The sequence below is a fragment of the Trachinotus anak genome, unplaced genomic scaffold (genome assembly GCF_046630095.1).
Source record: "Trachinotus anak isolate AG129_WGS33_773 ecotype Australia unplaced genomic scaffold, CSIRO_AGI_Tana_v1 ptg000024l, whole genome shotgun sequence".
Classification (NCBI taxonomy): Eukaryota; Metazoa; Chordata; class Actinopteri; order Carangiformes; family Carangidae; genus Trachinotus; species Trachinotus anak.
Genome location: NW_027273875.1, coordinates 1677860 through 1704807, shown reverse-complemented (window position 1 = coordinate 1704807; position 26948 = coordinate 1677860). Strand labels below are relative to the sequence as shown.

At 39.4% G+C, this 26948-nt stretch overlaps 1 long non-coding RNA gene across 4 annotated transcripts in view; it reads right to left on the bottom strand.

The window, feature by feature from the left end:
* The window catches only part of LOC139607435 (uncharacterized), a 306610-nt gene that overhangs the window by 229416 nt on the left and 50246 nt on the right, over nucleotides 1-26948 (bottom strand). The window contains exon 3 of one of the 4 annotated variants that reach the window (XR_011684856.1): nucleotides 3980-4113. The exons of 2 other annotated variants lie outside the window; for them this stretch is intronic. This is a non-coding gene — a long non-coding RNA (uncharacterized lncRNA). Of the gene's footprint in view, nucleotides 1-3979; nucleotides 4114-9789; nucleotides 9909-26948 lie in introns of those variants that run through there. One more of the 4 variants, XR_011684855.1, reaches the window with a different exon arrangement.

The window sequence follows — 26948 nt, the reverse complement described above, 5'->3', positions numbered from 1 at the left end:
ATTTCATTCAAAACATATTTACTGTCACAGATTGGTAGCATACAAATATCATTTTTGCATCAACCACAAAACCCTGCTTAAACATAAAATGTCATCAGTGGTTGTTTTTAATACTGACTGGCTGAAAATAAAATTTATTCTATTCTGATTTAAAACTGACTGCAGACAGAGTCAGCAGTGGTAGTTAGACTGTGATATGTTCCCTGTGATATGTTAAGAGCCAGTTTATCATTGAAGATGCACTGTCTCAACTGTCCACTGTCACAGGAAAACAATCTCTACTGGAGTCTATCAAGATGAATGATGCCAAGTGAGAGCCTGCGGGATAGAGTATTCCACACACACACCCGCACACACAGACACAAAGACACGGCTACATCCGTCTAGTCACACGCTCACATACATGCATGTGTTCTGATCCGCTGACATCCAACACAGGCTATACCGCATCACTAATGGGTACATAAAAGTTCATAAATCATGGTGTTAGAGGGAGCTGAGCTGAAGCACAAGCTGAGAATATCCCTGTCCCTCCCTCTCCAGGGCTCGCTTAATGGCACGCTGCTGCATACAGGCCAAGACAACAGCAGGCAACACATCAGTAACTAACTCTTTCGCTTGTCTGTCAGTAATGACGCCTGGCAGCAGCTGAGGGGACGTCATGCAGACAAAGCATACATATTAGCATTTGGTAGTCTTCGTCAGGGAAGCAAACAGTTACACAACTTTACACATGCAAACACGCATGCAATGCTTCATTGTGTGTGTAGTCTCATTTCTGTCTTGCCAGTATAATACTATTAAATAAAAGGAATTCAATACCTGAAATTAGTTTAGGTAACTATTGAAAACAAAATTGCCAAAATACATTTTAGACAATTCCTGAGTGGATCCTGCTCAGTTGTTGTTGCCATCCCAGGTGTCTCCTGTCCCCGTCATTTCTTCCACTCATCTGTTTTTAGCTCTCTCTCCTTCCAGTCTCTTATGCGGTATCTAAATCTGTCCTCCCCTCTTCCTCTACTCTCTCTGATCGCTATGAAATATTGTTCTTCCTCCCTGTCTCCACACACCCACCCTCTCCTTTCACACTGGTGTGTGTAAGCAGATTATCAGTCTAAAGTCCTCCTCGACAGGTGTAAACCTGACAGTGGTTTTAATAGATTCCATTTGCCAAGGCACACAAGCACCCATGGTCTTTTGAATCACGAGCAATACACAGGCACTCAGACACGTATAGTTAAACACAAACCAAAGACATAGACACAGATTTATTACTCCACCTCACTCAAACAACAGCTACATTAACACAGGCACATACATGCATTGTCTCTACCTGTTACTGCTGACTATCAAACTTGTTGGCTGAACCCTGTCAAATATACAATGAATGTGTTATATATCATTTTTGGACAGTAGTTTCCAAACACAATAAAAAACAATGCTGAGATTCTTATTTCAACTACTGTTTCCAAGGTCAAGGATGAACTATTAATTTCAACTTTTAAGCCTACATGGATGAGGAGTCCTTAAAGCGCTCAGAGGAATGGAAATCAAATTTAAAATTAATCAGCCACACATTTCCTACTCAGTGTGGCACAGAGACCATGTAAACAAGCAGTTGTGTAAGAAGTTGCCCAAGCCTTAAACTGTAACAAAGCAAAGGATTTAGACATTTTCTCTTTGTTTTAAGACTTCATTGTATAACACATTGTACTTTCACTTTGCTAAATTTGTTGCCACTACCTATTGTACTAGGCCACTGTGCTACATATAAGAAATAAGGCTGTCAGTATGAATAAGAACATCAAGACCCTGAAGTGAACCTTTTAGGATGATACATTTTACCCACTACCCAATTCATATATGCCATGGAGTTGAATGGTTTGAGGAAAGGATCCAATTCTGATTTTTCTGACCTATATTGTGATCACGTGTTAAAATGTCATTATTCTGTGTCCACTAAACTACAGGCCTGTATTTTTGGTCTACAGGGTAATAGAAAAGTAGAGCTACACAGTTGCCAGCTGTTGGTGCTCGAAAGTTTAACAGGAAATTCAGTGACCATTTTTCATTGATGTAGAAAATGACTTGGTGCATTTTGAGTAGCCAAAAGACAAAGCTGACTCCCTAATATAACTGTACCTTAAAAAAAAGCAAAAAGTACAGACACAGCACACAGAATGTATATTAACTAACAGCCTCTTTTTTGTTGTTTGACCAACTCACAAAATTATGATTAAGTTATTTGAAAGTTGCATGCTTTCAAGCAACAATTATTGATATCAAAACAATAATATAATCCTATGTGTCTAGTTAAAATAATTATCTGACCAAAATACCAGTAATGTAATGAGTGTTAGCAACATAAATGTACAACTAAAGAAGCAAATAAATAATAAATACAACAATACAATACAAAAATGTTTATACTACTCCATTGTTTCTGTAGGTAATTATTTCCATGAATTATCTTGAACAGTAATAACAAAGGTTAATGTGTAAGCCAATTATAAGATTCTGTTGTGACTTTTTCATTAATGAGACAGTAGTACTATGGAGAAGAACGTCTGATTCAGAGACAATTAGTCATCAGGCTTTCAAGAATTATGAAGCTGAGCACATGTAGTACAGTATACCCACTGGCATGATGCCTGCTGATCAGATTTACAGCTCTTACATTGTCTACTAGTTGGCACAGTGTCATGCATTTATTCACATGTGCTACATTATGAATATCTATGGGTCTTAAAAGTCTGATCTGACATGGATAGAGAACAAATGAAGGGAAGCTGAAATCAGTATAATGTGGTCACATTTTCTAGATTTAGTGGAAATTTTAGCTGCAGCATTCTGGACAATTCCAAGACTTTTAGTACCAACACGTGGCAGGCCTGAAAACAAAATGTAAAATAATCAAGTCTGGATGACACAAATTAATTAAGGTCTCAGCATCTGCTATGGACAGAAAAAACTCACTTTAGCTATGTCACATAGGGGATGTGATGTCTCTAATGTGCTGATCAACGGAGAGGGTAGGATCAAATCTAATTTCCAGGTTCTTGGCTGACAGACTTTGAGAAATTATACAATTGTTGAGAGTTACTGTTACTTGATAAAACTTGTCTCTATGTTGGGCAGGGCAAATGATCAGCATCTCAGTTTTAATTGAATGTAGAAGCAGGAAATTTTATGACTTAGAGTTTTTCACAGCAGACAAGCAGGCTTCTCAGTTAATGATCTGAGAATGGTCATCTACCTTTGCAGTCACATAAAAGTGTCATCAGCGTAGCGGTGGAAATGTATTAAATAACTGCCAGTAATTTGGCCAAGAGTTGAAATATAAAGAGAGAAATGCAGAGGGCCAAGAATAAAGCCATGGGTTCCTCCATATTTCACATCACAAAATTGAATACGTTTTGCAGCAGCAGCCCACACCACACAGTAACGTAACCATTCATAGTCAGATTGGCCATCAGGCATACCGGTAAGTATCAGTACGTTGCATCAGTCTATAAGGTCCATAACATTTTTACCAGCCCTGTTGTGTCAGTCTCTTTATTGGCCCTCTTTGTGTGCCTGTCATTCAGGATGCGCAAGAGAGTGTGCAGCATGCATGGTCCGGAACTGGGCTCACAAATGTTTGTGCCAAGCACTTTAATCACAGGGCAGGGCCACAGCTGCAAACCGACAAACCTACAGCATATAAATTACAATACAAATGGTTGCACTCTAGGTTTGGAAGTTATATAACCACCATCACTAAAACGTTCAACACTCACTTTTTTGCCTTCCCAGCAAAGCTACTGCTGATGAAACGATGATGAAATGAATCTCTATAGTCTGCACTTGTGAATTACTGTAAGTTATTTTTGATATCCAGAGAGAGAAGCTTTTGATTGGACTCTGATTGGCTGCTTCCTGCTGCAGAGTCAGAGTGACGACTGATTGCTCTCTTTCTCCCTGTTCCTTTCTCTCTCTTCCCCTTGATAATCTGCTGAAAGTTTGTCCAACACTCCTGCAAGTCCGCCACTCGATGAGCTTCAAAGTAAATTCCACAGTCTTCTCCTACATGTCGTAGCCTCAGAGCACAGGCCGTCCCTGAGCACCAGCTCCCTGCAGATTGAAAGCAGGCTGCTGTCACTGCATTTAATGAAGACCTTGCATTCTATTTCATCAACCCTTTCTTCTTCTTCTACTACAGATTGCATATGGTGGATTTTATTATTAATATGTGCTCATTTCTTCACTAATGAGTACACTGATTTCAGAGTTGTTTCATTTGGAGTGCAATGTTCTTCTGACCAAAAAAAAAAAGAAAAAAAAGAAAAAGAAACTTCCCGGTTTTTGCTTTTATGAATACTTTTTTTGCTGATGGTTAGAATTAAACTTGAAAATAGACAGACTGTGCATCATCTCTCTTTAAGTAAAACCTCTGGACATCTGAGGAGAGACAATATGCAACTAATACAAAGAAAATGAAAAAGATAAGGAAACTTGTGAAAGAGGGAGAGATCCAAATGCACAGGATTATTGATGCTGCTCGCAGTGTAGAAACTGATGGTGACCTTTCAAGCTCAAACATTTATTTTTGCAAGTAACATTTCATGCCAATTAGAGTAATTTCTCCTCTGTTTTGCCCCAGTCTGCTTTCTGCTTATCCCATCTCATCTTTGTTTCCCTTCATTTCTTCATTTATCTCATCTACTTCTCGTTCCTTTTCTCCTCCCGGCATTTCCTCGGCTCTTTTCATCCATGCTACCTTTCGCCATTTCACCTGTTAGTTCCAGCACAGCACAGCCTGAGAGCTGTCGGTATGCAGATACACGTTCTCCCCTTGTGGTCACAGAACCAACCTAATCAGACCCCCAGCAACAGCCCTTAGCTCCACGTCCTCCTGCAAGACACTGATAGAAGAGCTGCTTTGTTTTCCTGCGAGTGTTAATTATGTAACCCAATTATACCATCACAGTGCTGACGCAGGGAGGCTAAATTAAAAGTGATTGGCTTCATTAGAGTCACTTGAATGCTGCACAGGGTGCATTCAGGAGGCCCTATTTAAAGTTACTTCGATGGTAAAAACATTCTGATCTGTGCAATGTCATATTGGATTTTCGAAACAACTGGTCAAAAGGTGGTGCATATATTTAGCTGAAATTGGATTTTGTTCATTTGAATAAGAATGCATATAGACTGATGTTTAAAACCACCATGTGATCTACAGGCCTCTTTTGCCTCCAGTCATGTTGCTCCACTTATTTGTATTGTTGGACTGCTAGACAAGTCATTACCACAGCGAGACAGAGCCAAAAGGTCTTTATTCTGCTGCATTAGAACAACCTGGGAGCTTTCAAACTAGAAAGGTCATGATCTGCATAAATTGCAAACACAACCTGGATGTAACCTGTGATCCATCCTACTTTCTAACTTAATGAAACACACTTTCCTTTGAATATGCAACAGTATTTTTTCTTCCATTCCTAATGGTGATGACATGGAGTTAGTGTAATGTAAAATCATGTCCACTCACCCAATATATTAGACTAATTCATACATTTGTAACACTGAAAATGTTCAAAAGTGACACTTATAGAAAACTTTTTTGTTTTCTGGGACTTTATATTTATGTAACAATTAGTATTCATAACAAAATTAATGCAACAAGTTAAAGTTAGGGGGGAAGACTTTTTTATCTATCATTTAAAACACTGGTCTGTGAGGCTGTACGTAGACACAGAGGTACTTTGAGCTTATCATGTTAATAGTCTAACATAGCACAATATCACATACAGCTGAGGCTGATTTGAATGGCATTAGTTTTGTATTCTACAAATTCATATTTCAACCTGATGATGGCACTAGATGAATCATTACAAAAGCTACTACCCTTCATCCTTTGCGGAATATGAATGTCTAAATTTTAGGGCAACCCATTAAGTTGTTGGTGAGATATTTCACTCAAAAGAAAAACTACATAATTAGGATTCATTCCTTGGAAATAATGAATGTCTGTACAAAATCTTGTATCAATCCATCTAGCAGAAAGATATGAGATATTCCGCTTGATAGTAAAAACTAGCAGGTAGCAAGTGGTGCCAGATTAAAAGTTATTGCATAACTAGATCCATTAGAAATCATCTGAGCAGCATGGATTTTGGACCAAATTTCATGACAATCAAACCAACAACTGACAAGATGGTAGTCCAACAGGCTGACCATGACATCCACACATAGTTACACAGGTAAACTAATAATTTTCATCATATGACATCACCTTTTTTTGTTTTACTGAACCACACCCACTTCAAATCAGTATAATGAGCTACAGCACAGAAATCTCTCATGTAAAATAACTGTTTCAATATTAAGTCCTGCACAGACGATACTAACATGATGCTTCCAAATCAGAATTTTTCTCCACCATTCTCCATCATTATATTCATGTGAATACAGAGAAAAGTGGGTCAGATTATGAAAAAATGAAAATGTGAGCCAGTCCCTCCCTCCTTAGGACTCAACATCTGAAAGATGGCGTAAGGCCCTGTGACAGTCTAACGTCTTGTCCAGAGAATGTAAGTAAGCATCAATCTGCCTCAGGCCACAAAACAGAAGATTAGCTGCAGCTCTGTGGGCTGTTTTGAAATTAAGACTTGCTTACGTACACACTTACTGTAGTTACAGGCTTGCTTTCTACTTATTTACTTGTTTTGGTCCTTGTATACTTACAAGTTTTGTTAAGTTACTGCAGTCTGTTTAGTACTTGCCTCTGAATTAGTAGTAATGACCTACTTCTGAAGACAAAGTGTTTTTAAGGACGCCTCTGACATTCAGTTTGTTTGAAGTGAACTAATCTCTCTGAGTAGTTTGATTCAATGTCCACTGCATGACACTGATATAAAAGCCTCCACTTGATCACAGACCTCATCTACCTGGAGAGACAACAGAGAAAGGAGGAATAGACCGTGATAAGGGAAAGAGACAAGGAGAAGAGGGGGAAGAGGAAGGGGAAGGAACAAATTGAGGAAGGAGGACAAGAGGGATTAGGGAAGGCGATGGTTGAGGGGTGCGAGGGAAATGCATTCAGCTCAGTTAAAGTGTGCCTGCCACACTTTGCTGTGTATTTAGCCTCCGTAAACAGTGAGAGCTATTTTTGTGTACCAAACTAAAAGTGATCCCTCGCTCAACTCGCTGCTCTTTCACTGATCTTGCTCATTTCTGCTTTCCATATATGAAACAAGGATGAAATTTAAGCCTGTTTTTTACAGTGTTATTTCGAGGAGAGGACAGGAGAGGAGATGAGAGGAGAGAAGAGGCTAACCAAACACATAAAAATCAACTTTCTCATAACTGCATCACACTTGTGATCATCACCATCAAACCCTAATGGTGATCACTTTGCAGCCTTTAAAACTTAGCACTCCTATGTTCTCAGCCCACCTCTTCTTCCGTTAAAACGTTGTTTCTTCTCTTTCTCAAAACTCCTACACTTTTTTTTGCCTCCTCTCCTTTGGCTCAGTCATACCCTCCTCCATAAAGTAGTTGTAAGCACTTTCAACAAGTCTTCCACATGAGGTATGAACCAACACTGCCCCCTAAAGGCTTAAGGAACTTTGGAAATCCAGTGAGGACGTTCAGGAAGCTGGAGAAGAATTTTCACCCAAACTCCATTGACATTATATGTTTCACTGTTTAAAATGGGTTGAGTCCTAAATGGTTTAACTAATCATAAAGAAATCTAAGCAAAACTTTGTGTTCTGAATTCATGAGTCTTATAAAAATGCATCACCCCATAGTGGAAATAGAGGAGCCATCTGAAAATCTTAAATTCCTCAGTTTTTTCAAGGATGAGGAGCCACGATTAAAGTCTTGCCATCAGCTTAAAGTTTAGTCTCCTTATTTTGTCATAAAATTTGCACAGTTGAATTAATTCTGATGGATGTGGACTTACATAAGCACTGGCACAGCATTTACTATTTACACACCGAGTTTAATTAACAGTGACAATTCTGCCACATACCAGTCACTTTGGAAAAGCACTTGTCACTTTTTCTCAAATGCTGGCGACATCATTTTGGGAGTAAAACTGCTCAAATTATCCACACTAGAACAACTGACACGAGAGGAAACATTGGCGTCGCAAATAATAACACTGCATTAACTTTGAATATCAGAAGCTGTGAAGTGGTGCCCCAACTTACAGTGTGCACTATGTTCAGGAATCTAATCTTTACTTATGTTGTCAGATATGAATAAAAACATTTTGAGTGCCAGACAGATTTTTCTTGGAATCTCTGATATGGCAAGATATTTTTTTTTTGCAATGCTGCAGTGCCAACAAAAACATCAGCATTTCCATTACTACTGCGTGAAAATTACCATCCCCCCCGGGACAAGGCATTGCTGCATGAATCTCGGCCACCTGCGAGTCATTGACATTCAGTATTCAGGGTGGATTCTGAGCTGCATGCAGAGTTAGCACACTCCTTCCCACCTCACAGTATATAGCAGTAGTGCAACACTCTCAGCCATGGGATTGTGCTGCATGCCGGGTGACACACCCCTCAGTTAGAATTAGTAAGAATAAACTCAATCGGAAAATGTCCTACCCATTTTTTTTTTCTCAAAGAATAGAAATTAAAGATGAATTTACAATATATCTCTAAGTTAACTATAAGCCAAAATACTCACTTGTTTTATGCAGGGCAGCCGTTAAAGGGGGGAATCAGTAAATCAGGAGGCTCAGAGTGACAGGGGACATTGTCTCTGCATCAGAGCTGTTGTTGATCATTTTTTAGGGGCCCAACAATTTCAGCATCCCTGGATTTATGTAGCAAGTAGTGGCCTTGTGTCTGCATTTGTTTAAGTAAGAAAATGCTTCCTTCAACGCATATTATCGCTGCAATTTTCACTGAAGGTGCTGCTGTAATCATGACGGCCAAAGTGTACAGCAACAAGAGGCTTTCAAAAAGTTACAAGTTAAAGTTTGATCTTGTTTAAAAAACAGAAGCTGATCTTTGTTGTACTCCACTGTACTGGCATAAGCTTCCACAGACGGTTTATTTGTCTGTTGTAATCCTAATAGCTGTAACTGATGGTGTGAGAAGAAATGAGAATGTCAAATGACTCATGATCATAAAGATGCAATGCTACGTGCATCATGTAACAGTGAGTAAGACTACCAATTATTCAATCCAAATGAATGTTGCTACTGGTAGTGGGTATTAAGTATCCCAGATCAAGTCCCGTGAATTACTAATTTACATTTCTACTTGCGCTTGCTTGTAAATCACAAAACATTTGAATTTTACAATCCAGGGGCTTTGGTTTTGGGTTTTAGGGTTTTGTTTTCTGTGGAGACAGTTCATGCAAGCAGGCACTCATATTCCTGATTAGACTTGCAAATTTAAAGGCTGGAAGATACTAGTCTCGGTTTTGTGTAAAACAACTGAACTAGTGGTTGGTCATGAAAAAAAATGACATACACACAGTCGGACAAATAAATAAAATTGTGGTAGATCAGTCCATCACAGATACACAGTTACAGTGAATGTATAGAGACTCATACATGTTCAGGATGATACTGACTTGATGATGCTGACTTACCCATGAACATCTAAATGAGCCAAGCTATGTTCGCATTTCTATGAGGCAACAATGATACTGGCTTCACTTCGCCACTTAATAAGCTTCAGTTAGCTTCAGTTACTACTACTACTTCTTCTCCCCTCGTGAATTACTGTACACTTCCAATAGTGTTACAGTGTTTGGCTGTTAACTGTTAACCTTAATTACCTTCTTCCTTCAGATGACATGGACCTGTGTGCTGTGTCAGCTGTTCTCTCTGTAGATCTGCATGACCCCGAGAGGATTAGGAAGTGACCCTGGCCTCAACAGTGTCACAAGAACACTGCCTAATGAGACACACACACACACACACACACACACACACACACACACACACACACACCCGCAGCAATGAATATCACGCCAGCCCCACTGTAGACCCAACTATCCAATTACTGTCCGTGAGGTGCAGCTCTGTGTTGTAAACGATGCAGCTCTGGTAAGAGCTGAGAAACTCTGACTTGGACAAACCATCTACTGTTTTTCTAAAATGTATGTGCAACTTTTGAATTCAGAAATGAGTTCACTAACTTCAGTCTATGACCTCAACAAGTGGCTATGATAAGACCATGAAGAATTCTTCAAGGTCAAATGCTATTAACCTTTATGTTATGTAGCAAGACAGCCATGCTACCAGTGCAAGTGCTAACTATGCTGATGTTTAGCAGGCATAACGTTTAGCATTTTCAGCATCTTACTTTAACATGTCGGCATGAACGCCTGAAGAACATGTCATGGCAATCCATCTAATAGTTGTGAAGATATTTGGTATGAACCAACTTACCAATACAGAGACCATTACTTCCAGACTTGTTTTGTATTGCCATCTTATTTAAACAGCTATGATTAAGTAGTATAAATCAATGTCTTATAACAGGTCAGCATTTTCACAGTTTGAACTCCTAAACCTCGATCTCACGTCTCACCTGAAACATTTGTAAAAAAAAAAAAAGTGAGCGAGACAGTCATGACCTCTGGCAGCTAAGAAGTAACTGGCCACGTACATCACGGCACAAAGCCAGGATTGCAGTCCTTGATTTAGTGCCAACACAACAGAACCAATAAAATAGCCATCTAAAGGATGGGGAGGTGAAGAGGAAGTCTGCTGGGTATACATTCAACTCTTGTTTGTATCATCAAAGAGACCTTTCAGTTTTATTTCTCTGATAGTTTGATAGATGTCTTTTGTCAGAGATGATAAACAGAGGGAAGAAGGCCAGGGCTAAGTTCATCAACCTCGCCTTTGTATGAACTTTCCCCATGGAAGACTCAGGCTGTTAAGGCGGGGACAATGTAAAAGAAACTATCAAAATAAAACAAGTAATTACAGCCAAAGATATATATTAATATAAAAACAAGACTAGGTCAAAACCTAGTATATGGCTGGACCACCTATGGTCAAGTCCTGATTTTATAACTGACAAAATCATCAAACACATCAGTTAAAGACAAAGACTGTGCTGTGATTTCAGTTATATTTACTGTAAAATAATGACTCTGAGAGAAAGTTAGAATCAACAAAATAGCTTCCTTTTTTGTCTCTCACACAGCCTCTGGTATCCACAAAAGTTTAGCCTGTTCTCCAGAACATTACAGACTTTTATTAGAGACAGGTCTTTATTTCTAATACCTCTGTTTGATATGTATAATTGGTCATAGCACTATTTTACTATGAAGGCTCATTTTGGGGTCACTCCTGTGCACCATGTTAAAGTTACTCCATTATGTGTTAATGCAAACTCAACACTTCCTGTTACTGTTTCAAATTAAAAGCCCTCTAACATTTCAATGGACAGAAACCCTTTGTTCCTTAACAGGCCTTTTATTGCTGTGCTGCAAGAGGCATATTGTGTAATTTCCAGTTGCTGGTGTTTCTGTTGTTTACATGCTGTTCAGATCTGCTACTTTCTTTAGCAGATACCCATGGCTTCTCTCTCTCCCTCCCACACTCCTGCTGTCTCTTGCTTGGTGTGCCCCTTGTTTAGTCATTCCTCTGCCTCCTTTAATAATTATGAAAGTAGTTTATTTACCATAACAGTGGCAAGGCTCAGTGTATTGGAAGTGCTCCTCCGCTTCCATGCAGTTCCCAAGCAGCCAGGAAACCAGAACAGCTCAGTAGACTGCCAGTAACAAGAGGTGTGGCTCTAAGCCCCTGGTCGGCATCCATACACTGTCAAGCCATGTACCAGGTTTATACCCAGTCTTGATTTTTTTTTTTGAAAAAAAAAAGTCTCTAAATCTTGTGACAATGCGCCAAGTTATCAACATTGCAGGCTGTAAACACCCCCCTAATAGAAGCTGTTCGCGCCAGAAACTCCAACTCAGTGACAAGGAAGTCAGCTGAACAATGGTGGAAATATGATCACTCAGTCAGTCTGTTAGTGAGGGACATTCCAGATTACAGGGTTGGCATCACAGTTGCAGTAAAGCCACAAAAAATTATTACTCAGTCTTAAACATTTCAGGGGTTAGGAGAGGAATTAAAAGTGTGCATTGCTGGATAGTCACAGGTAGTTGAATTGAGATGATTTAATGATTGAGTGATTTAATTCGATTCACTTTAATTCTATATTTTTGTCCATAAGGGAAGATTCTCCTTGCAACCAGGAGCATAAAAAACAAAGAAAGCACGTCATGTGAATATAGACTTACACCCCGAGTTCTCATGACAACTCACCTCTTTATGTGAGACAAATAGACTCAATGTAGTATAAACATGAGTTTGTCCAAACACAATAGTACAAATCCTGACTATGGTACAAAATAATGGTAGCCACCCACCTCAGCCTTGAAGGCTACAAACAAAAGAAACAAAGGTGCAAAAAACAGTGTCAGAAAGAGGACTAACACCCATTAATTCAAAACACAGTATACAGAGTTAAGAAAAAAAGCTATGCATTCTGCTAGTGGGAAGAAACGCCAATCTCCATAAACAATATAAGGTTAACTCTTTATAGCTACTGTATGGCTTTAACTGACCTCTTCAAAATTACATCTTAAATGTTTGTGGAGTATTTTCAGTCATCAGTGGAGGCAGAAAATATGCAAGTACAAATCTGTGTTTAACACTCACATTATTAAATACACAGTTGCAGCCAGTATGTTCCTATCCTCATTTGTCTCTTGAATGCTGCCAATTTTTTTTCTCAAGGATCAGAGTACAGGGAGGTTTTTTTTACCCTTTTAATAAGGAAAGGCTGCTAAGGTCACATTCCTATTTGCAGAAAAAACCTGGGGGAGTAGCTGCATGAGAAGGAATTGTTACACTAATTCACACACTCACACCTGGGAGCTGCCCAGTGTTATCATAGCATTATGCTGCAGCTCCTCTGGAACAGAGGAATCCAACTACACCTTCACAGTAAGACTGGCCACCAGTTAAAAAGACACAATTGGTGGGTTGTGTGAGCAACATGTTTAGGTTCATTATAAGGCTGCAACTAACATTTATTTGTGTTACTCATTAATCTGCAAATTGCTTTCTCAATCAATTACTTGTTTCGGTTTATAGAATGTTAGAGAATAATGAAGAATGTCCATCACAGTTTCCTAAAGCCTAAATTAACACATTTTAAGTTGCTTGTTAAGTCTAATAAACTGAAACCAAATGACACTTTATGTATGTCACATGTTTATTCTCAGACTTCAGAGAAAACAAGCAAATATTCATATTTGGGGATCTGAGCAGTGAATTTTGGCATTTATTTAAAAAGGACAACTTGAACGATTAATTGATTCTCAAAATGGCTACAGATTAATTTCACGTCTATTGACTGATAAAGCATTTCAGTCCTAGTCCATTAGCAAGGCAGCTCCAATCCAAAGGTCTCCTCACAGTCAACTACAGGACCAGTCAAAAGTCAAAAATCTTTGACCAACATTAACACACACTATTAGAATTGGAGATGACAAACTACCTACTTTGTTGTTTCTGCAACACTGATGATACCTTTGTTGCACTACATTATTCTATATTTAGGTGCTGACAAACACTGAGTACATATTGAGATATTGACTACTAATTGTCACAGTGAAAAGTTCCAGCCCTGGTACGGTATAATAAAACTGATAATTGGATCATACCATGTGTTTTATGTTTCAAGTTGTTACTTAACAAAAAGTGTATTCTGCAAGATTTGTAACATGTATCTATTTCCATTAAGCATTAGCTTGTCTTGGTAATTTAGAATCAACCACACACAGTCCTACTTGGCAACACAGCAACCGGAGTGCCTGCGAAACAGACCTCAGTTCTTCAACTGTGCTCAGCTATACAACCTTCACAGGGCTGCAGTCCCATAATTCCACTAAAACCCACAACAACGACGTCATCTATGAGATTTATGAACATGGTCAATGATCCTCAAGTAGTTGTGAGCCTTAATAAATATACTAGGCTCTGTCGAACCTGAGCCTACCGTGTCCAGCAGCTGCTCTTATAGCTCTGTCTCTGTTGTTCTACAGGACAAACAGAAGTCACGATTTCTTGTATTTTCACCCTTTGAACTTAAAGTGATTTTACCCTGTTTATTTTGCAACTCCTCTGGAGAGTGTCCTTGTTTTCATATTCATGCCTTTTTCCTTTCAATCCAATGACAATCTGCCAGAGGGGCATCTTTGGGGCATTGTTTAGAATAAATCAAATCTGGAAAAAAAGCTGAAACAACTTTAAGGCTATCAAATTGATGGAGATGGGGACTGTGAAAACAGCCACTGGCAATGTTTGCCTGAGTTCTTGACACTTCAGAGATTCAACCATTATGAGATGTATTCCCAAAAGAGTGAAAGATTGACCAATAATCAGGATACATAAAGGAGGAGTGAATGGTTTTCAACCCATGTAGAGGGCAAAAGTAACCATCAATTGAGTGATAGCAGTGCATCTTGGTTAATTTGATTTCCATCCCAAGTATATATTCCAAATAAACCCTTTTAGTAGGCTATAATGTATAAAAAACATAAGTCTAAATAGCAAAAGTTCATTTAATTCTGCAACTGTGTTTTGACAAGAAATGGTCATTTTCCAAATTTTGGTCAGGGCTTCAACAAATGAAGCATCCACTTGAGTGTAAATCGGGACTATCAAAACAAAATGGTTCCAATATGCTGCAGACCTTCAGTTCAGAAGGAATTGTAGAGGCTAGAAGAGGCTTGATAGACTAATGACTCCTCACTACAGCAAGAGACACACAGAAAGAGAGAGACAGAGTGAGAGCTACTACTTTGGATGAGATGAAAAGGTTTGTTAACTGCCTATCCAGTGGTCATGCTGTGGAAGAGGTTGAAGACAAGAACAAGAGCAATAGCAGATCTCTGGGGAGAAGACGCCACAAGAAAGAAGGATGATAGTAATGATGGAGGGTGTTAAAAAGAGGAAGAGGCTATAACCAATATGACGACAATACCGCACAGTGTAAGGTGTTAGTAGTCCAGGTTCCAGAAGTAGGCTAATAGCCCTATTCATTTTCGACATAGACAGTGATGTACATAGGTGACAGGCAGTTGGAGCATCTCCAAAGCTTGGATGGGTATGTTACTCTCCCAACTCAATCATCGGTAATCAATCATTTGTTCGCACCTCAGGCAGCAAGCTGAAGGTTAAGATTGAGGTTAAGAAAGATGATAATGCATTCAGCGTTTCACTTTGAGATTAGGGGTCTATTTGAACAAATTAGCACCTAAAGTGCTGTGTTTTGTGTCACTTTGCAAAAACAAAGTATCCTGAGTTTTGTTACAACTTTCAGCCTGAACACTGGCTGTCTTCTACTCTATAGCAATGGTTGCTGAGGCTTGTGGTTACCATGGTATTTATTTAGACCTATATGCTGTACAAAAAGCTAAGATGAAATTGTTTCAAATGATTGCTGAAATATAACCCAGTGGGATTGTTATTGTAATTATCCAGCAGACTCCTGCATTTCTCCTTTGAGGTTTTGATTTTAAAAAAAGAAAATAAATAGTTTATGATGACAAATTACTTACTTCTAGCATCTAGGGGCTACTGAAAACTTAAATAGGTCTGGCACATTATAAACAATGACATGTATATTTGATTCATTGAAAAATCAAGGGGATGTACTTTAGCTTGTCAACATGGGATACTTTCGTGATGTGTATTTTCTTACCATACTCAATTTCAAATAAAATCTCATCACAGAGTTTTGCTCCAAAGGTCATTTCTTAACAGCAGATAAAAACTGTGAAAGAGGCGTTTAATCATCCTGTGCTTAACTGCACTTGCCTGCTATCCATCTATTTCAGATTAAAGACAGCATCTGAAAATGAAGTGGACAAAAGATGATACCTTTGAGGAGAAAAGTAAGTCAACAAAAACAAAGATAAAGCAGCTTAAAAAAAATGAGCTCTGGCAGATCACTCAAAATCACTCAAAAATCATTACATGTTTTGTGTTGTTTCTTTTATAAAGTAGCTGATTCTCCTTTTGATCAGCCTCACTCTTTTCTGAAATCAACATTCAGTGCCAATGGAAGGAGTAGTGTGTATTTTATGTAGCAAGGCCAAATGTAAGAATATAGAGGTTGGGGTGGAGGAGACCTGTTTCAAACCTGTAATTAACCTCACCTTTTATTAATTGTAACTTCAATAACCTTATAACCCAGTGTTGTAGGTACCTAATCCTAACCATACCTCGACGATTTGCCAACAACGATCTTTCCCTGATATTAACCTTACAATAGTTGCCATGTCCAGATACTGCAAAATGCAATATGGTCATGAGATAAAGTCACTGAATGTAAGCCAGGGTTTTCTAGAGTCATTCAATGTCTATGTTTTTGTGTGGAAGAAGGTCTTATCTGCTCCAAGACGGTCTGAGATCAAATACAGACAATTGCCCACAATGACATTACTTAAAAATGTAGGACTACAGTATGTTCCGTTTTATCTCCCACTTCTTCCTTATGCCTAAAGCCATTAACCATTCATTACAAGCAATCAATACAATTCTAGGCACCAATGTATACAATAAAGTGCAACACATACAGAGCTATGCATCACATTTGACACACATTTGAACCCAACAGCACACACTGGACACATCATAAATGCAAGTAAATGTGATAAAACTGCTGCTTTTCTGGAGAGTTAATGCGTATTGGTGACACACCATGTTGGACTGACATGCAACAGGACACCACTGGTAAACTTTGACAATATCCTTCACTTCAACTGTCTAGACTTCCACAATAGATTTATATTCTGGTGATCTCAAAACCATAAAATATGTCCTGTTGAAGAACGTTAATAGCTAATAGACAAATGAAGCCTCTATCATAGTTTTACAGGGTTATAAATTATTCTCACTAAGTGTGAGCTGCAGGGAAGCACTGTTGTTTCAAACAAAGCAATCCAAAGTCTCTTTAATGGAGCTGTTCATTATTAAACAAAAGCCTAAATGGAACATGCATTAGGGGAAATGAAGACACACAGGCATTCACTGCGTCAACCAATCACAGAGAAGTGGAGCTGAGAGTTATTATGCCTCAGTCTGGTCACACTCAGTACCAAAGTCTTTTACCAAAACTGTCTCTAAATAAAAGCGGCTGTTTGCTAAAAACAGAGGTGCATTGAATAAAGTGGATCTTGCTCAATGGTGAACATTGTGATTCTCTTGGTGCTTCACCACTGATTCTCATGCCTGGTGGCCAATCACAGCTTTTGAAAAGTTCAAATTTTTCAGAATAAAAGTACTCTAAACCTCTTCACTAAAACTGGTGAAAGCTGTCTCTCAAGCAATTTCATCCATGGTTGCTGATTCAAAAAAGACAAAAAAAACTTCAGTGAAGCTCATGAAAGTAGGCCAACTTTAATTGAATCACAGAAACAGGGAAAAGGTTTTTAATTTGTTCATCTTGAGGCAAAGCATGAGCAGTGCAAATTCTTTAATTAGGAATTACTGCCATGGTTGTGGTGAAGGGTGCCTACATGACTCATGTTACAATTTTGATTTACCTGAACAGTAAGCCTGGAGGTAGCACTGAACATCCTACTTTTGCTTTTCTCTATCTCTTCTGAAAATAGCATCCATGCTGAGATAATTTATTTTTGACTAGGCCTATGTGAGAGCCAGATGTAATGAGAAGGAGCTATAGTGACATGTAACATCATTGCCATGGCACTCCAGATAAGGAGCAGGCAGGAAATTATTTATTTTCCATTTTCAGCTTTAAAGTTTACTTTTAAATCCAGATTTTATAAAACAGCATGACTTTAACTGACTTTTGCAACTCTCATTCAGTCCTAGAAGACCTGGACATCTCATTTCAACTGCACATGGACACATTTTCAGCTTCGCAGGAGGTCAGTCAATTTCATCTTGTAGTTTGTGACGGGGCACTGGGAAGTTTACATATTAAGTCAGCACCTGCCACTCTAGAGATGCAATGCACTAAATAACTGCTGGTGCTCGTTCAATACTGGAAAACACATTGAAGCCTTGTGGTTCTGAACAAATTAATGCACCTCTCTTCAGCTGACCAGAATTAAGCGTACACACAAAACATGGCTACAGCAGGGTTATGATATCAAAATCAGAATTCAAATCAATGTTTTCATCCCCCAGTGGTTTCTCTATTAAACTCTGAGCAAGTGGCATAAAATAGAAACAACTGAATGTCATGGCAATAAAGGTTAAGCCTTACTCTGTGTGAGCATAGGTATATGCATATGTAGGCTACTCTTATATATGTGCACTTATGTAAATGTTACTGCAACAGAAAACATAAAGGCCATGGTATATTCTTATGAAGTGCCCTTTGGCCTCATATTAAAATATCTGACCCACACACAGAGATATTTGTGTAATACAGTTCATCTCAGCAGCCTTTAATGTATGGCATGAACTTTATTTTTGGGCTTTGACATTAGCCCCTGTACACAGTGAATCATGTCTTTCTCCACAGCCTTCCTCTGCATTAGCATATATAGTGGGGTTCAAAAGTCTGAGACTACTTTGCCATTGACTTGAATGAGAAACTTTTGGACCCCACTGTGGGTAATATGACAAGTCACCTAAGGCAGTGAGAGATGAGGGCAACATTAATGAGTAAAAAAGAGTAGCCACTGCACTGTTACTGGTAATGTCTCCCATCTGTATTCCCCTGCACATTATCACCCTCAGTTCATCTCTCTCACAAGCAGTTATTCCCCAGGCAGCAGAAGATCAAATCCTGCTGCAGCAATGATGGATTACATTGAAAATGCTTACAAATTTTCTCAGTAACGACAAAAGAGATCTGGACTGTGATATGAATTATAAACTCATAACAAGGTAAGCGTGACACTGGATCCAGTTACTAAAAATAATGGCACTGTCCTTGAAATACCTCAAATCTTTGTTTTCTGCCATTTCAGCAAGAGGACATTTGGCTTCATGGCGTTCTAGTCCTCCTTCCTCTGACTTTGGAGTTGTCCAGGCAGGACAAGAGGCAGAAAATCTTGGCATTACACAGCCAAACCAAACTGTACTGAAGGGAGCTGAGCCTAAGCTTGAAGCACAAGTACAATTCTCTTAAACAAATTAAGTACCAAGCATTGCTGATTCAGCTAAATTTCAAAACTCAAGGTTTGCCAACAAAGCTGGTGAGAAACACTTTGATGCAGGATTTTCACTCTACCCTAGTAAAACTCTGACTGGAGGAGTAACCAAGGCTAAATCTATTGGAAAAAACATTCTTCTGAAAGCAAAGAGCATAGGAGTGTTAAAAAGAGTAGGATTTCACCAAAATTGAATAAGGTAGCTAGTGACAAGACAAATCCCCAAGGTGCCCTTTAGCAGCTGACTTCACCCTCAAGCTGATCGAGTGCAGTTCCTTTGTGAACACTAGTAAATGGCTCCAATGAATGAATCTATGTGGATAACCTTCCTGTTCTTTGCATGCATAACCTGGTTCATTTCTCTAAATAAACTAGAACTAAGCCTAACCGTGGCTGAACAATAAAACCTCTCAGAGCATGTGAGTCTTGGCTGAAAGGACTTCATTTGTCAGTATGTTCATTACAAGTCAATGAAAGTTTGTAATGGAACCTGCTACGAATACACTGTGGAGAGTTCGTCATGTACAGCAGTTCACCAACATGTCCTGCAAGCCCCCCACCCTACATCACCAGTTCTTCTGGAACCAATTATTTAACAGAGATGTGGATTAATATCACTGTCCCACTTTCTGGTGTAACCAGTACTTAATTGTTGAACCAAATTAGCCAATTGTATCATAAAACGTGGTGTTTCGATTGAGATTTTGATTGAGACTCCCTTCAAAAAAAGCTTTGTATTTTATGAATAGCAGAGCAGCAAGTTCAGCTTTATGTGTAGATGTGAGCAATGCCAAAGAATAAAAAGCTTTATACCACAGTGTAGACCCTCAGCGGCTACTTTATTAGGTACACCTGTTCAACTGCTCGTTAATGCAAATATCTAATCAGCCAATCACATGGCAGCATCTCATGTAGGTATATAGACAAGGTCAGGATGACCTGCTGAAGTTCAAACTGAGCATCAGAATGGGAAAGAAAAGTGATTTATGTCACTTTCAACATGGCATAGTTGTTGGTGCCAGACGGGCTGGTATGAGTATTTTGGAAACTGCTGATCTACAAGGCTTTCACCGCACAACCATATCTAGGGTTTACAGAGAATGGTCCAAAAAAGAGAAAATATCCAGTGAGCAGCAGTTCTCTGGGCGAAAATGCCTTGTTGATGCCAGAGGTCAGAGGAGAATGGCCAGACTGCTTCGAGCTGATAGGAAGGCAACAATAACTCAAATAACCACTCGCTACAACCAAGGTATGCAGAAGAGCATCTCTGAACGCACAACACGTCAACCTTGTTGCAGATGGGCTACAGCAGCAGAAGACCACACCGGGTGCCACTGCTGTCAGTTTAGAACAGGAAACTGAGACTACAATTTGCACTGGCTCACCAAAATTGGACAACACAAGATTGGAAAAACATTGCCTGGTCTGATGAGTCTCAATATCTCATGCAACATTTGGATGGTTGGGTCAGAATTTGGCATCAACAACATGAAAACATGGATTCATCCAGTTTTTATTTTTAATCAACGGTTCAGGCTGGTGGCGTAATGGTGTGAGGAATATTTTCTTGGCACACTTTGGGCCCCGTTCGTTCGTTTAAATGCCACCACAGCCTACCTGAGTATTGTTGCTGACCATGTCCATCCCTTTATGACCACAGTGGACCCATCTTCTGATGGCTGCTTCCAGCAGGATAACGCGCCATGTCTCAAAGCTCAGATCATCTCAAACTGGTTTCTTGAGCATGACAATGAATTCACTGTATTCAAATGGCCTCCACAGTCACCAGATCTCAATCCAATAGAGCACCTTTGGGATGTGGTGGAACGGGAGATTCGCATCATGGATGTGCAGCTGACAAATCTGCAGCAACTGCGTGATGCTGTCATGTCAATATGGACCAAAATCTCTGAGGAATGTTTCCAGCACCTTGTTGAATCCATGTTGAAGAATTAAGGCAGGTCTGAAGGCAAAAAAGGGGTCCAACCTGGTACTAGCAAGGTGTACCTAATGAAGTGGCCAGTGAGTGTATATCTTATACACAGTATGCAGGAGCTTTATAAAGTCACAGGAATTTCACTCTCAAAAACATCCACAAAGTTTTGGATGGCACACAAGACATTCCATATTTAAACAGCAACACCTATAGACACATAATTGATCTTAATTAATGATGCACTCTTCGAAAGACTGTCGCAGACATTACCCTGAAGCCATGAATTGAGCTCTCTGCCTCTCACAGTCAACAGTGTGTTTGTAATCCTGTTTGCAGCACACTTTCACTGTCAAAGTCACTGCCAGGCAAAGCTAGGAAGACAGCAAACCAGAGTTGCACACACACACAGACACACACACACAGCTGCTTATGCATGCTGTGAAGTAAGCAGTGTACTTCAAGCTAAAATTCCCTCCAAAAAGTTGGCAAGAGCATGGTGTTAAAAAGAAAAGAGAGAGGGAGTGAGCAGAGAGAGAAATGCATGGACAAAAGGATCAAGGGGGTGAAGGAGAAAGAGGGTGAAGCGAGTGTCGAGGTGTGGGTAACTCAACAAATTGGATATCAAATTAGATTATGAGTTTGGACATGTCTTTTTGTGCACTCAGGCCTGCTCGCTTTGTCTTGTTCTCTATTTGTTTCTCCTCCTGTCACACCTGACTAAGAGACAATAGTGTGAGCAGAAAGGGTGCATTTGGCTTTATCCTTGGCCACCTTCCACTTTGCACACAAATAGATATATACACAAAGAAATACACATCCTTCCACACACACAAACTAGCACACACACTGCTGGCAATATGTCTGCTCCACTAAGGAAAGAGGATAGGAGATTGACTTGCAACATCATCTGTTATCCCCATTCTGTTATCTCTCACTTTCCATTTTTCAGTACTCAGTATAAGTGTACGGGGTTGCAGTGTGCTTGACCTCAGAGAAAATACATATTGCCACTCCAAAATATACAAATACATTTTAGACATTTTCAGATGCAAGGGCTTCTGCCACAAGTATTCCATTAAAGAAAAGTTTGCTTCCAGCACAACATCCTTTATTACTGTCATTCATGGTCTCTCATCAGAGTGGATTGCTGTTGTTCTTCACAGGGGCAGAGTTCCTGTTTTGTAAGGATATCTGAAAACGCCACATGATCTCCTCGCTCAGTGCACAGAAAAATATTGCATTGTGCATTCGTGTGAAGCTAGCTGCCTCCACGTCAGATCGGGATCAACATGTTCAGACTGTACTGAACATGCCAAAGCGAAAATTGCTCCAAAGCAGACACGCATACATGTGTCAAACACTTTTCATGTTAGAGTGGCAGACCAGAGAGAGAGATGGCAAAGAGAACTCAGGGCTGCAGTGATAGTGAAATATGTAGAACAGTGAAATCAATTGGGCTGAACAGAGCAAAGCTATGGTCGATGGCTATGCATCTGTATTCTCAGAGGGAGCCCTCTCATCAGGCTCTATAGAAGGGTTTATCAACTTTTACTAGACCATGACCTTAGTTTAAGTGCCCATAATTCTCCCAATTGCTGCAATTAACTGTGGTATTGAGAGTGGCATTAATTTATATTACATTTTAATGAGAATTATAGAAGCTCTGCATTGTACAAAAATGCTTATGCATTTTAAAATGATCGTTCATTGTAAAGGCTTCAAGCTAATTCAAACAACTTTTAGAAACCTGACCCCATCTGTATAACAAGTAAACAGTGGTAAGGTCCCATCACCAAGGTTGACAGGGACTTTGCTATTTATGTTTGATTATTATGAATAGATATGATCATTATGATCAAATCTACTGAAAATAATGGGGGTTCCTACATATAAAATAGGAAAGGCAACACAGTTCCTCATTCACAAAGTCTTCAGTAGGATAACTCATTACAGACCCTAACCATAACCCCATTACAGACACTATTTTTCTCTTGTGTTTTATTTTATACAGAAATTGAACTTTGACTCCCACACATGCCCTTAAAAAGACTTATCCCTAAAACATTGAGCCTGTACATTAAGATAAAGTGCTCACAACAGCTGCTGATGTCAGGTCAGTTGTTACAAAATACATATGATTAGTGATGTAGGGCCTTGGCTCACTATGGCCTTGCATTCCATACCAGAAGCCAATACACACATGGGATAAAAACAGTGCAACTTCCCCACTAGTGAAGGACACTTCATGCTCATTCACCCAAGACTATGACCTTCTAATGTTGGAGGATGGATTTTGACTGTGGCGCTTGTCACAGATACCCTCTTATTATTATACCATTGAGACAAAGTGGCAGGTCATGCAGGTCACTCATTGTTATAGTCAAAGTCAAAGCAAGCGGCAGCACAGTGTTGAAAGTGATGTCATCAATCTGACAAAAGTGTGGAAGAGAGTCTCAAGAACCAGGCATGATAGTCACTGAGTGACCAAGGAACCACTGGACTCACTGTAGATCCCCTGCTTATATCCTGCAGGAAACCCTTCAGTCCCAACACTGGCCGAAAGCCAATATCAGTGCAGACACTTAATATAATAGGATGATGGATGACAGGCACATAATAATAATGGAAGACAACTATCTTCTTTTCTTCTTAATACCACTTCTGGACAAAAAAAGCACAATGTCCTTGGCTTCAAATCTCAAAGTGGTGAACTGAACATGCTAGGAAGTCTGCACAGCTCTGGCTCATAATCCCAGAGGTCCTCCAGGATTCAAGCATTTAAAGGCAATCCTAGGCTGGCCTCGTGGCTTTTGCACAGTTGAACATGCAACCAAAAATATCTATAAATTCTATTTAAAGAACACCAGAGGAAGTTGAAACTTTAGCTGGGCAGATTTTGTCAAATAAAGGAACGATGAAAACTGGCTCTGCTGCCACAGCCGCACTTTAGGGGAGCCTGAAGTGGATTACTAATACAACGGGGAGGGCCAGAAGAAGTCCTAGAGACGAGGAGATTATGGAAGAATACAATACTGACTTTGTGGTGCACAGTGTTGTCTCCAGTTTTACCAAGTTGCAATAAATCAATTTTCTCCACCAGGGAGGTGAGTAGCAGTGGTAGATATATGGCAGGGAACAGGCATCACTGTGCTACACCTCACTCTGGTAACAGTATAACTCTCCTCCAAATAGTGCTGCCATTTTGCCAATGACAAAGCCTGACACTTAATGAACTACAGCTGGTCTTAAGTCCCAGTGGCACCAGAGTTGGCACCAAGGCAAGTCACATAGCAAGGGTGACTTTTAAGCATAAACACAGGTCTCTATTGCAAATCTTTGCACACAGTAGCAAAAGTGATATAAATGAGGTGCATCCTGTGTTTTCACTCAAAATCCTCCACATGAAGGTTGTAAGTTGCCTGAGGCAAAAATACAGCAGTATTTAAAAGCGAAGCAGTTTGGCTTCCACAAAAGGGTTCACTTCTCAGCCAGGCAGACTTGTTTACTCAACACAAACATTGTTTAATACAGGGAAATTACAAATACATCTGTGTATCTGTCATGTTAATATAGATAAGGGAATCTAAGAGAACATGTTAAACAGCAATGTACATTACACAAGGGTGTAACTGCAGAAATCACCCGGCATCTGTTACACAGCTCTGCTGTAAGCATACACTGAAGAAAGTAAGAGTCCTGTGATAACTATGTTGTTCACTCCAGAGGAATTGAATCTACTTTTAATCTATGATTGTTGAAATTCACTCATACTGACTTACTCAACTTAAAAAGTAATGACGATTTCATCTAGTGATTTATAAAAGCAATGCCATCTCATGCTGACATCTTTCTGTGATGCAGCCTGTACCCCGATCTCCACAATAAAAAGTGGCTACCTTGTCTGTTCTTTTTGATGTAGCTGCCAGGACAATCACAGAGCACACAGTGAATAAGAGGTAGAAAATGCTTTTTATCCCAAATAAGACACTCTCACGGATGTAAGTAGCCTCACAGGTAGAAATGAAACCCACCCATGACAAAAATACACACACAAACACAATTGTTCTCTTGATGACATCCTCTCCCTCAGTCCCATTCTCACACACACACACACACACACACACACACACACACACACACACACACACACACAACCGCGCAAGCACACAGTGATTGAGCCAGAGAGAAGGGATTTGCCCAAATGAGCTGCATGTGAAAGATGAGTGTTGAGTGTAATCCCTGCAGAAGGTAAATAGACTCGGGAGGTTTTATATAGAAGCCAGAGAGCAGAGCTGAGAGTGTCACCTCCTGCTGCGGCTTTGAAGACTGGGGTTGGAGAGCACAGAGCCAGATAGGACAGAGGGAACAAGGAGCAAGCATCTGTTTTTTGGTTCGGTCTGTTCAGGCTGTTTTATCTGTCTGCCTGCTTGCTTGCTTCTCAGTCTGTACATTTCTTTCTCTTTTCTGTCTTGTCCTATTTTCCTCAGTGTGTTTGTCTGTATTGTTCTCTGTCTGACTCTTTCCCTATGAAGATAAGATGAATCTTTAATGATTCTCTGTGGAAACTTTTCCAGAACCATAAGTCATAGAATAAAGCAGGGGGAAATATAAACATGAAAACAGAGTACAAGATATTGGGATTATATAAAGTTATGTGAGCTGTCAAGAGAAAACCTTGTAAATCAAAAAATGTTTTTCCAAAACTTGTCAAGAACTAAGAAAAGCAACTACTTTCCAGGATGAGAACAGCTCATTGATGTTTCCATGCAAAGGAAATCTGAAAGGAGTTAATGATGCCAAGACACTGGAGAGGTTTGTCAAAAGCAATAAGAAACTTTTGCTCAAATGAAAATTGCCAAAACTGAAATTGTTTGGTTCAAATAGCAGCATATGTGTTTTTGGGTTTTGGAGGAAAAAAAATGGCAGCAGGAGGTAAGCATTTGATAACTTAATTCCTTCTCCCAAAAATTATGTAATATGCACAGCTTTGTCATGTTTACCAGCCCCGCCACAGGATATCGAAGTGACAGAGGTCGAGTACCTAACCTAGAAGGCAGCTTTCTGCAGACAGAGAGCTCATGCGTTACCATTTATAGGACAGTTTTTTTTCCGCGACTGTCAGGTTTTTGGATTGATCACTTCCTCTGAACAGGGATGATTTCCTGTCAGTGTCAGTGACCGAAACTGCAGACAGAATTTAATTTAGGAAAATACATTTTATATAGCTCCTCAGTAGCAGGTGATGGGGCACTCTTCCCCTCTGCTGCCTCACTTCATGATTTAAGCTGTTAAGATGTGTGTATGTTAGTGGCTTGGTTATCACACCTTAAAATTTCCGCTTGTCAGCCTTGGCTGTACACTGAGACTTATGCTTACACAGCATACCAGCATGTTTAATGGTAGCATGTTAAATTAATATTTTAAGCATAGAGTTGCAACAATTAGTTGATCAATAGATTAGTCAACTGACTAAAAAAATTTTTTTTTCAGCAAAAATGACAAACATTTTCTAGTTACTTCTACATTATAGTAAACTACATATTTTTGCGTGTTAGACAGTCAATCAGATAAAACAAGACATAGTATGTCCCTTGGGCTCTGGGAAAATAGAAAAGACCTTTTTCATTATTATCTGATGTGTGAAGAGTCTGAAGAATTAATCAAGGACATAAATGGTAGATTAGTCAATAATGAAAATAATCATTAATTGCAGAGCTGGTGTTGTCATGTTTACATTCTAACATTTTATCTTAGAATGAATGTTAATCCAAATCTGAAAATGTAGAGCCAAGGCTGATAAGTCCAAGATGTCATGAAATGGCCACTGTACGAAGAT